At 43.7% G+C, this 12,678-nt stretch overlaps 1 protein-coding gene across 10 annotated transcripts in view; it reads left to right on the forward strand.

Moving 5' to 3' along the window:
- The window catches only part of DLG2 (discs large MAGUK scaffold protein 2), an 835,907-nt gene that overhangs the window by 658,219 nt on the left and 165,010 nt on the right, over nt 1-12,678 (forward strand). The window lies entirely within an intron of this gene.

The raw sequence follows: 12,678 nt of genomic DNA on the forward strand, positions 1-12,678 counted from the left end.
GTTTGGTGTTGGAAAATATCGTGTGATCCCATGCAATGCACATGTCCTCTTGGAACTGTTCCCCCCCCCCATACTGTGATTATATTATTGCCATAGTGTGCTTTTTTTTCTTTTTTCTTTTAAAAAAAGAGGTAATTCCAAACTTGAAGATGCACGAATATAAGCCAGGAAATACACCATTATCTGCCATCCAGTTCACCAGCCATCAATATATCCCTCTCTTTTTCCGTCATGGAAACCAACATGGTCTAAATGTTGTTTCCAAGTAGTTACACATCCGGGCACCAACCCTGCTCAGCTTCAGCAAGGCAATGGATTTGTGTGCCTTCAACTTCCCCCAGCACCTGTATGAGAATCAGACCCGTGTCCTTGGCCTTATTAGCACGACATACTAATCAGGTGCTCATTAACATGGAAGGAAGGATGCAATCTGGCCCTAATTCGGCAGAACAATTATTTCCACTGAGGAAACAGGAAGCAACCATTTATTCTATATTTATACTATAAAAGACGTTTTGGCATTTCTGTTTAGGAAAGAAATGGCTTCTAGCAAATATTGCAGAATTCAGATGTTTGCCCTTCTTTGAGATTGGAAGAAAGGGAGACCCTGTCCCCCAGGGGAAATGAGGAATGTGGGCAATGCCTTGTTAACACCACCTGATCAGTTTTTCCCCAAACTATCATGTAGGCTGGCTTCCGATGCTCCTTGTCCAACAAACTGTGGTTTGTCAGAGAAAGAACGAGCTATCCCTTCTTCCCTCGTGTACCTATGCTCTCTCAAGATCTGCATGTTCAAATTGTATCAGAAGGGGCTTCTGCTCAGATACCAATATAGGCACATAGGCCTCTGCCTCATTCCATGTGATCCTACATAAATATTCAACAATTAAACTTACTTGATCAGATCAAAGATCCATCTAGCCCAGCATTTTTTGTGTCCAGTAGAGGCCAGCCTGAAGGTATACATGTTCCTGCTTTCTTGTCCTCAGATTAGGGACCGGGGAGAATTCGATTCCGTTTGCATTTATGTACATTCCAAAATGACACATGAACCGAGGCAAAACGTTTGCACCTCTCTTAACGTCGCAATGCAAATTCTCCAGACAAGTAACGTGTACCAAAATGCATATATTGGGACAATGCATGTGTTATTTAAAATAACTCACAGAAACTGACGTGCATAAGAGGGGGAAATCACACTAAATTCCTAACGAATTTTCATAAGAGCCAACTGAAATGTGGAGAATTAAGGGGGGCAATGCGTCACAAATTAATGCAGGAATGGAATGCCTCATGAAGAGAGACTCTGGCCCAGTCAGCAACCCTTGTGATGTAGAAGAACTCTACACAGGTAAATCAGCAGGTGACAAAAGCTCCTCCTGATGTAGCCTGGACAGCCAGAATGGCAGTGGTAGTGGTAGTAGGCAACACCAGGATCCCCTCCATGCTTTTGGTCAATGTGCAGAAAGGGCCAGCTGTGGTCTCATCCATAGCATACAATCAAAGCACGTGGCTTCCTTCTGAAGAAACCTGGGAACTGTAGTTTGTTTAGGGTGTTGGGAATTGTAGCCCTGAAGGGAGCCCAGTACCCAGTCCAGGATTCTTTGGGGAAATACATGTGTTTTAAATGTGAATGTGACTGCAGTTATCATGGGCATTCCAGAATGGACTGCCAGGCTCATGGAGCTACAAGTGGACACAGAACTTTTAATACTTCAAACAGCAAGAGAATAACCTCCAGGTCACTTTCTGACATCAAGGTAAACTTCAAGCGGGGGAGAGAATTGTTGTGCTCAGATTTAGGGCTGATCATGGCCACCTGGCTGGCCATTGTGAGGACAGGATGCTGGGCTACATGGGCCATTGGCCTGGTCCTGCCTTTCGTACGTTCTTAAGCAGTTGTTGCCACTGCACCTCCTGAAACTTTCTGTGGCAGCCCTCCCACCCACTTTGGTTCCCATGCACACTCCCCAATGGCTGAAAAAGCTCAGCCCAAAATGTTTGGCCTAGCTCTAACTTAAACCACAAGCTGGGTGTCATGGGGAAACTGTGGTTCAGCAGAAATGAGAGATTGTGAACTGCAATTAGACACGCTGTGCAGGAGAAGGCATGCGTTCAAAAACTTACAGCTCATTCCGCTCCAATAAACCATAGTTTGTTGCATTTGGCATGTTGCCTATCCATTCAATTAAAAGTGGCCTCGCCAACGTCCTGCATGAACCAAGTGTGCACCTTTAAATATGTCCTCAGAATCCTCGGCAATGGACATAGGATCCTTGGTGGACGTGCAGAAGTTCCTCAGCAGTCGTGAAACGCTAGAGGGTATGAAAGCCACTGATTTGGCAAATTAAAAACTCACTATTTAGAGCAGGCCATAGGCAAACTTGGCTCTCCCGGTATTTTGGGACTGCAGCTCCCATCATCCCTAGCTAATAGGAACAATGGTCAGGGATGATGGGAATTGTAGTCTCAAAACATCGGGAGGGCCGTGTTTGCCTATGCCTGATTTAGAAGCTTAGATCAAGCTAGATATTGAATTCTAAAAAAAACAAACCCCAGAGCAGTGGATTTCACCATGCAATGTGTGCTTGATTACTTGATTGTGCAATTGTGTGTGTGTGTGTGTGTGTGTGTAGCAATGTCATGGCGACATAAAGAACAAATGCAAATGGAAGAGTAGAAAATGGGCTGCTAAAGAGAAACTCCCCACAGTTTTCTACTTATCAATAGCAGCCAGTTTCTTATTCGCTTGCGTAAGTTGCATGAGCTGGAGCGCTGCGTCTGGCATAAAATAATCCTGTTGCTTGCTGCAAACATTGCGATCCTTCATCATGTAAATTCATTTGGAGTGATTGCTGATTATTTGAAACTAATCAAGCAGCATTGCTCTGGCAACACTGGAGGGGTTTTGATTCGGTGGAGGGGGGGGGAGGGAGAGAATAAAACCGGGGCATGGAGAGTCGAAAGACAAATGTAGATTCTAGCCATGTAGAATGAGAATGTCAATGTTCACGGGGATCTTTAATGAGAAGGGGCTTCCTCATTCAGTTTCTCTGTGGTGAAGCCACAAGGAGGTGACTTTTACTTACTGTGTTCACAAGGAAGCTCGTTTTTCTCCCCTTTGATGTTTCCTCTATTTTCTTTGCTTGGTGATATCTGAGAATAAGGGTATCCTGCAGTATTTTGTTCCACTCTTCCACCACAAGGGCCTCTTACGGCAACAACTGGCCTCAGCCCCAGTGACACGTTCACCAGGCACAATGGAGAATGTGCACATAATCCATATCATGAAGAGGGAATTCTGCCCATTCCCCGGTCAATATACAGAGTCTTCAACAGGCCTCAGGAAATGTGAATCATAGAATTGCAAAGGTTGGGAGGGACCCCAAAGTTCATCTAGTTCAGTGCAGAAATCCGGAATGCAGCGCTTTGTCCTGGATCATAGGCAAGCCAATCGAAAAATTGCTCTTTTTATTGGCGTTTTTGGAAAGGAAGAAAAAAGCTCAGGTGCTTTTGTAAAAAAAAAAACTCAACTTTTTGAGATATAGCAAACCTATCTTAGGGAATATGTGCATATTGAGTGGATTTTGTGCATCCTCTGGCCATTATGCACAATCCCCAGATGCTTTGGGGAATGTGCATATCTTCTCTGTGGGAGGGTATTCCCTATGGTAGTTGCCCAGTATGTGGAGCACCCTCCTCAGACATGTTTTCCTGACACATTGGCTGCTATCTTAAGAGCAGAAAAAGAGGTTGTGCCAAAGGCCCTTCTGGTTCAATACTCAGCTCAGCAGCCAGCCAGATGAATCTGGGAAGCCCACCTTCCCATAGGGATAATCACACTGTCCTGCAACTTGCATTCGGAGGCTTAGTGTCATCAATGTTTGAGGCTGAACCATTACGACAACCAGTGGTGGAAGAACGGCTGCCTTGTTCTCTTGAGCTTTTGGTTGCATTTAATTGCGTTTGAGCTCCTTCCATTTCCCCAGTTGTTTAGATTGGAACCTGTAGTGTTACTTCCTTGGTCTGATTTCTGCCATGACATGGGATATAAGAACATAGGGATCTGCTTTATAACTGAGACCTGACCAGGACTTCCGGTTGGTCGCGGCGCCATTAGCAGTCGGAGATCTGCTCGCAGAGCGGACCTTGGCACTTTGAAGCAAGGGGAACCCGTTTCAGCGAGATGGACCTCATAAAACTCCGAATTGTGTGTTGTGCCCTGACCATCAGTCCCTCTAGTGTAGCATCGTCTGCCTGACTGACAGAAGCTCTAGTCCTGCATTTCTAGTCCTACCTGGGATTGAACCTGGAACTTTCAGCATGCAAAAATGTTCTGCCGTTAAGTTATGACCATTCCTCAGATAGTAAATGAATGAATGGCTATCAGCCATGGTGGTGATGTTCTCCATCCATTATTGCAGGCAGCATGCCTCTAAGTTCTGGTTGCTGGGAACCCAAGTGGGGAGAGTGTTCTGGGCTTCCCATAGGCATCTGGTTGGCTGCTGTGAGAACAGGATGCTGGGCTACATGGGCCTTTAGGCTGATGCTGCAAGACTCTCCTTTTTTTTCTTTTTTCTTTTTTTGGTAATATGTCCTGATTCCAGATCCTTTTGGCTTCACAAATTGGTAGTGCAAACATTTCAACAAAGTCCAAAATTCTCCAGAGTGCCATTTTTCTCAGATCTCACCATGGGAAATTCTCTTTCCCAAATCTAAAATAAAATAAAATAGCATCTTTAAAATTCCTAAGCAAAAAACGATTAAAAGTCGCTTCACATCCTTGAAATAGAAGAGGGCTTCACAGTCCAAAGTGAGGGAAAAAATGGAGGGAGTGAAGAAAAACTGGATGAAATACAATGGAGGAATTTCAGTGAGGCAAGACAGAAAGAGAGAGAAGCAAAGAGATCCACTTAAAGGAGGCTTTATGATATAATAGAATTTAAGAGTTGCAAGGAATCCCAAGAATAATCTAGTAGTCCAACCCCCTGCAGTGCAGGAATTACAGCTAAAGAATCCTTAACAGATTGTTATAGAAGAGAGTCACAAGGAATGCCTGCAGCTGCTTTGCACCTGAAATTCTGAGTCGCACAGTTGTGTCAAGAGAGGTTCATGCTATGTTGCGATAGGTCAAGATTTCTCAAACAGTGGTCCATGAACTACCAGCGGCTTGAAAGCTTCATTCGGGTGGACCATGGCATATCTATAGATTTGTAGTTGAAGACAGGAGATGGCGCACCCATCATATTAAATATCCCTCTTCGTTTTCATTGTACTTTCATTGCTTCGTTTGTCTTGCAGTTCAAGTTGGAGTATTAAGAAATGAATGATGCAATTTTTTTAAAAAAACGATACAGCACCTAGCACAGTGTGTTACAGTTGCTGCAACAGGCAGTTAAAGTGGCACTCCACATTAGAGACTTGTAAAATGATAAGTGGGTTTTTCAACCAGAATGTATGTAAAACTGTTAAGAAGAGCAAAATTACCTTCTGTGCAAATGTATATATATATATAAAAGACAGTAATCTGAAGGGGTGGTACACATAATGTGATAAGTGTGTAGTCCTTTAAAAAAAAGGCAGGGCAACCTGTGGTGCTTTCGATGTGATTGGACTCCAATGCCCATGAGCCCTAGCGAGAGCATGACCAGGGCTGAGAGATAATGGGAATTGTAGTCTGGAAGTATCTGGAGGGCCAGAGGTTCTCCAGCCCATTTTTAAAGGGGGTGGGGGATAGAAATCTACTTATATAGGTTCCCATTCCATACCACCACCACCACCACCCATTTCTTTTCTTATTCTTCTGCTTGTACTGTTTCACTTTTCCTATGTAAGGATAAAAGCTCTCCAACATTTGAGTGTGTTGATGTCAGACTCCATCATGGCTGATGTTGAACTTACTGAAATAAATCAAATCCTCATGTATGCTTTACAGTCCGGAGCTGTGGCTGGTAGAATCATAATTAACCAAAGCATTTTAACCAGGGTTATCAAATATCTGTAAAACATGTGGCATACACACCCAGCAACCCGACGTTAATTTGCTATTTATATTGAAGGATTGCCCAGAAACATGGCTTTTCCCCACATGATGTATAAAATGATGTGAACCTTTTGTCCCAAGGTGTGTTTGAGAATGTAAAATTAAATGTTAGCAATTAAAAAGTCAACTGTGTAGAAGCTGAAAAACAAATGACGTCCCCAGATGCTTGAAGGCGCCGTGAAAGGGGGAGGTTGTTACTCATTTGTTATGTAATCTATTTCAATTCACAGAGTGTAACAAATGCTTTGTATTTGCTTTAATCACAATAAAAGACATAAACTGAGCAGCTGTTCGGTCTTTGAAAGTGCTTTGGTTGTGGATAAAGTAACATGGATCAATCTTGAAAGAGTGCTTATCCATTTCATTTCATTTTAACATTCCCCCAAATGCTTTTTGATTTGGTTCCCTGCACATGTTTAAATTCATTTCCAAGAATTAGTTCTTCTTCTTCCCAATGTAAGACTTCATTGCTCATTTCCAAGCTGCCACTTTTCTTTCCTTTACATAAGCATCCGTAGATTTAATCGCATGGCATTCTTTCTTCCAAAAAACTGAAGCTCTCCTTTACCATTCTAATCCCCCACATGGTTGGAAGTGCAGGAGGGGAAGTGGGGGGTGGGCATGCCAGCTCACTTCTTTCTCACCCCATTGCCTTCTTCATGGAGCGGGAAGCCTGCTCTACATGTTGGGGTCACCCATGAAGGTCCATGGCGCCAAGCAACAGAGAGTGGACCTCTCGTGACCAATGGAGGCTGATCAGTTAGGGCCAATGGGGCACTGCACCACCAGCCTGGCATGGTCTGCCTTCCTCTGCCTTCTCACAGCCAGACAGGGAGTTGTCGCTGATTCTGGCTCCACCAAATGTTGGCAACCCCACCTTCTGCCCTCTCGGTTCTAGGCGGCACCAGCCACCACTGACCATGACGTTGGGGATTAGAAGAGGGGACTGGTGTTTCTGATGCCACCAGAGGGTGAGAGAACTGGAGCCAAGGCATAGGATTGCCTGAGGCTGTTTCTTGTTATCCTTTGAGGGTTGGAGGAAACATAGCACAATGGGACTTCCCGTTCTCACCTTTCCCCATGCATGCCCTCCTACGGCCTTCCCCAAATCTGCTCCAGAAGGTTGAGTTGGGGACCCAGAACTTCTGGAGGCTCTCCTGCTAAAGAAAGAAAAAGGAAACCTACGGTGATTCCTGTTTGCTGGATCACAGTTCTCTAGGTGTCGGCTGGGCTCTCAGGGATAGCTTTGGTTTTGCCATGGCTGGTAACATTTTGAAATGGTTTTGAGGTTCGAGCTTCCGTGAAACCACACCACCCAAACAGACTGTCCTCCCTAAGATGTGCGATGTGATGTGATGAAGGAGGGGTGCACACGCTTTGAGTATGACTTCAGATGTTCCAGAGCGGAGCCCTGAACATGAAAATGGGTTTGGGGATCTGAAACCTGTAAGAAATAAAAGCTTTCCCCCTTGCAGACCTCAAAGCTGTGGGGAGAGAGCAATAGTGTTACAAGAGAATATGTATCTCATCTTCTCACTGTTTGGCTGAGGACTCTTACATTTCCCAGGCTATCCTTGCCTTTGATGGTAGATTGTTTATCAAGTCTCCTGGTACATTGGAAACTAGGTCATATCCCAGTCTTTCCTCATCTTCACCTGACATACTCTTGTCTTTATTTCCTTTACCTATCCCTACAACCTAGCGCCTTTATCTTTCCCTTGCATAACCCCATCTGAAATATTTCCTTCCCTCAATTGTAACATTCAGGACTCTGATCCCTCATGGGCACTGACCATGGGTTGCAGTCAGCTAAGTCCTGCTCAGAGCAGACCCATTGAAATTGATGGACCTAAGTCATGCCCATTAATGTCAGTGGGCCTACTCTGAGTAGGATTAGCATGGAATGCCACCTTATGATCTCTGTCTTTCCCATTGCCTCTGGTTTCCTTCCCTCTGATGAAATACTTTGTCCAGTGATTTAGATAAGTGAACCTCACATATTCTGGCTCACCTCTTAATCTGGACATTGTCTTTTTTTATTTACACAATGGTTATATATATACAGAATACAATGTATGAGAATAGAAACAGCAAAACTATTCATAAAAGCATCAATTAATACTGATTGGTTTAAAAAGAAAAATTGCATTACAAGGGTCTGCCAAAAGACATCAGAAAGGAGAGAGGGATGGTTCCTGCCAAACCTCTACTGGCAAGGAGTTCCACAGGGCACACAGAAGACTGGGTCCCCCAGTGATGGCCAACCAAACCTCAGGGGCTTAGGGAACCATCAGAAGAGTGTGATTTTAACGATATCCAAGAACCACACACACCAACATTAGGGATGATGGAGAAATTCATTTGCTTCATATATTAATGTGAACCTACCTAGTATGCATGTCTGGAACTAAGATGCCAACATAACTGCCCTTCAAAATTCACACTTCCCTGAAGTCAGAGGAAAGCGCACAGAGACAAATGCATGTGAGTGAAAATAATGTAGAAAAATCCATTATGCTGGGGAAACAGCTTGCAAAAAGAAAAAAAAGTTTATATTAGGCAAGATTGTGCAAAAAATGGGAAAATCCACATTTTTAAAAGTGTGCATTTTTGTGCAGATTTTTGTTTTTGTTTTAAGAATGCAAACTGATGCAGGAAAACTGCATTTAAGATTGGAACAATGGGAAACTGAAATTGACAAGATTTGTACATTCCCTGACTCATACACAGACAGATATGCCTATGGCTGCCGCAACTAGAATCTGCCCTAGTACTAAGGATGTGATATTTCTGCTTCACGTGCTGTCAATAGCCCTTTGTAGTCCTATCGAGAATGATGCCGTAATTGGAAACTAGGGAGTATCCAGTGGAACTTTTAAACGGGCTCTTTATAAGCTGAATTGTACCCCTCATCACAAGCAACCTTTGAAGCCCCTCTCAGTTTCAGAAATAGTTTCTGTGTGATAATCTGGCAGGGAGTGAGGAACCCCTATGCATAGTTTGCATATATGGCACTGCACTTGAGATTCTATAGTTCCCAGGCATGGAACTGGCTTGCAAGAAATGCAGAAGATGCTCTGTCTAACGTGTTAACAGGCCTGGATTTTGGACAGATTCACACATATACGGTATATATTTTTCCATTCAAAATCGGTTGACCTTTTTTCAGTGGTGTTGGATGTGTGAAACTAGCTTTGTGAGTGTTTCAAAAGAAAATCTGGATTCAACAGGCTTTCCTATAAGATGTTGGTGACCCTGTTGCAGGCTGAATCTGATATTTATTTATTTATTCATTAAGCATTTGCAGGAACTGATCAGCACTATTGAAAATATCTACCGGAGTTGATATTGCTATGCCAAAAATCAGTTGCCGAAATTTGCCCTTCCTTTAATGAGGCCATTCGGAACAAATGGCCTTTCACTGCTCTGCCATAACACCATGTTCCAAATCTTCTTTTGGAGATATAAATTTCCTTGGAACGTGATCGGTTTGCTTTAAGCATTATATTATGTATCTAGGCATGTATGTGCATATGTTACAGCAAATTTTCTAAATTTGGAAAATGCCATTGTTCAAATATGGAACCCAGAATCAATATGATTGGAAATTACAGAATGTTGGAAATTGGCATAATGGTATTAGTTCTGTTTGGTTTTTTTTTAAAAAAATTGTTTATACCTCCTCTTTCTACATATTCTCAAGGCGGCTCATATAAAGCTTAAAACATAAAATATTAACAAAATTAATTGTGGGGCAGTGAAAAGAGACATTGCAAAATTCTCAGTCCCGCAACTAACTTTTTATGACAGACTCGTCAGTATTCTGTTCTGGCAAAATCCCTGCAAATCAATACTACATGGTTTTCTTTTAAACAAAAATGCTGGGGTGTGATTGATGGTGGCTGGCTCACCACAAAAAATCAGTTTAAAGAGAGTGAAAAGCTACATTGTGAGCTAAATTGCAGTTGTACCAGTGGAATGCACTTTTAAATGATTGGCACAGAACACTGATTTAGGAAGTAAAAGCAACCACTGAAACAAGTCTCAGGGTTATTTATGCTGCCTATGTTGGTGCCAAATTCTTGCCCTCTGGTAGACATGGTACGTTCTGTGTGAATGCTACAAGGGCATGAAAAATGCAAGATATAACTTTGACTGGATCAGAGCAAAGGTCCATTTAGCCTCGTATTTCCCAGCCAAAGAAGACCAACAGAGAAAGCCAGACCTGTTGCTCCCTATGCCGTATTATTGAAAGCCCACCAAACCCTGGAGAAAGAAAAAATTGTTTCCTTCTATGTAAAAGTCATCAGGACTCATTGTGATTTCTGTTTTCATGATATTTAAGGGCTTTAAAACAATTGGCTTTTATGAAAGTCATAACTATTTGCAATGTTTCCAAAAGAACTCAAAATTATTTTCAGGGTTCGTTTTCTTTTATGATATCATAGAGGGTGAGATTTTGTGTGTGTGTGTGTGTGTGTGTGTGTGTGTGTGTATCTCTTTTTTCAAAGTGTTGTTCTACAGCTCTGTTCTTCCACCATTAGGCGGCCTCCATCACTTGAGTTTTCAGTGCATTTTGTTAGCCAACAGAGTATAGCGTAAAGGCTTGCCCCAGAAGACTGAAGGTCTGGATGCGGGGGGCTGAATCCGGCAGACACTTGTGAGTTTCTTTGAAGCTTCTGTAGATGTGCTTTCACAAAGATTTCCCCGGATTTACAAAACTGTTTCTTAGAAGTAAGAAGGAAAGTGCTTGAACCCGGCTGTGCCAGATGCCTGCAGGATGAAACCTCTACGGTGAATGATGAAAGGTCCATTGTTTGAGACTTTTAAGATGCTGGATCTGGCTTTGCCATGCAGTGCCTGAACGGAAAGAGAAGTCCAGCATGCTTATTTTGGTTAATAACGGACGGTAGTCTTTGCACCCTTTGCATATTGTGTATTTTAACATTGAAGATGATCAGCTTCTCTTCAAATGCTTGGCTGAATTACAATGAAAGCAGCACTCTTCAGACTAACTATGCATACTGTGTAGAGTGTATTCCCTGGTTTATGCAGTGTAACTACGACAAGGTGTCACCTTTTTGTTCACTGTTGCCGTTTGGTAGGTCTCCTTGTCTAGAACCGTGGTTTCCAGACCTATGGGTCTTCACCAACTAACATAACAACACAATTAGAGCATATCCCATGGGCAAGAAGAGCATAGCAATCATAGGATGGTAGAGTTGGAAGGCGGGTGGCGCTGTGGGTTAAACCACAGAGCCTAGGGCTTGCTGATCAGAAGGCCGGCTGTTCGAATCCCTGCGATGGGGTGAGCTCCCGTTGCTTGGTCCCAGCTCCTGCTAACCTAGCAGTTCGAAAGCACGTCAAAATACAAGTAGATAAATAGGAACCGCTACAGCGGGAAGGTAAACAGTATTTCCGTGTGCTGCTCTGGTTCACCAGAAGTGGCTTTGTCATGCTGGCCACATGACCTGGAAGCTGTACGCCGGCTCCTTCGTCCAATAACGCGACATGAGCGTCGCAGCCCCAGAGTCGGTCACGACTGGACCTAATGGTCAGGGGTCCCTTTACCCTTTATCTTTAGAGTTGGAAGGCACCATGAGGATCATCTCCCTTGTTGCCTAACGTGGGGCTTGAACCTTTGACCCTGAGATTAAGAGTCTCGTGCTCTACCAACTGAGCTATCCCTCATGCCCCAGGAAGCTGAGTTGGGCCCTCAGCCCATCTATCCCACAGTGCTCCAAAGTCTCCCATCACCTCCCACCTGACCCTTTTAACTGAAGCTGGCAGGAGCTGAATCTAGGAACATAGGGAGCTGGACCCATTGGTCCCTCTAGCTCAGTATTGTCAGCGCTGACTGGCAGCAGCTCTTCCGGGAGTCTCTCTCCCAGCCATACCTGGAAATGCTGGCAATCAAACCTTATGCACACAGAGCCAATGCTCTACCACTGATCCCCTGTGACCTCCGATATGCATAGCCTGTGCCCCACTGGGAATCCAGGACCAAAGAAACAACTTATTCTATTGCTCAGATCCTCTGCTATTGCTAAATTATACCATCGCTCCATTGCCCACAGAGAACGGGTAGGAGACTGGACTGCTTAAATCCATTTGAATCCTCAGCAACTTTAAGTAAGGGGTGGCCCTTGCCCTGTACTGCTCCTTCCCTTTTCCAGGCATTCCAGCAGCATAAAGCTAATCTCACAATTGCTTCCAGGGCTACAGCTTTGGAGCCACTGTTGTAGAAACCGGAGCCATGTATGTTGTTTCTCCACAATTCATCAATGCATCACTCATAAATGTTTGCTGGAAGGGGCTTCCAAATGCCTTTCAACTTTACGGCTACACGTTGTCCTCCCTTGTAGTGTGAATGTGCCTCACTAACTTTAATGCTAAGGTGTCCTAGATCTTTAGTATAAGTGTACGGGTCAGGTTAAAGTTCTTTCAGGGCGGGTTCCAGAAGGTAAGGAGCGACACTTACGGTACAGCTTTGACACCGGTTTGTTACGGCACACTTTTTGTCACCGGTATGTTATGGCACAGAATTGTCACTGGTTTCCTTTCCCCTAGCTGTCTTGTGTACAGTGCTGTGCCTATCACGTTCTTACTCTTTGTGACTAGTGTATTGTAACTTA

Source organism: Zootoca vivipara, chromosome 4, assembly GCF_965207765.1.
Source record: "Zootoca vivipara chromosome 4, rZooViv2.hap1.1, whole genome shotgun sequence".
Taxonomy (NCBI): domain Eukaryota; kingdom Metazoa; phylum Chordata; class Lepidosauria; order Squamata; family Lacertidae; genus Zootoca; species Zootoca vivipara.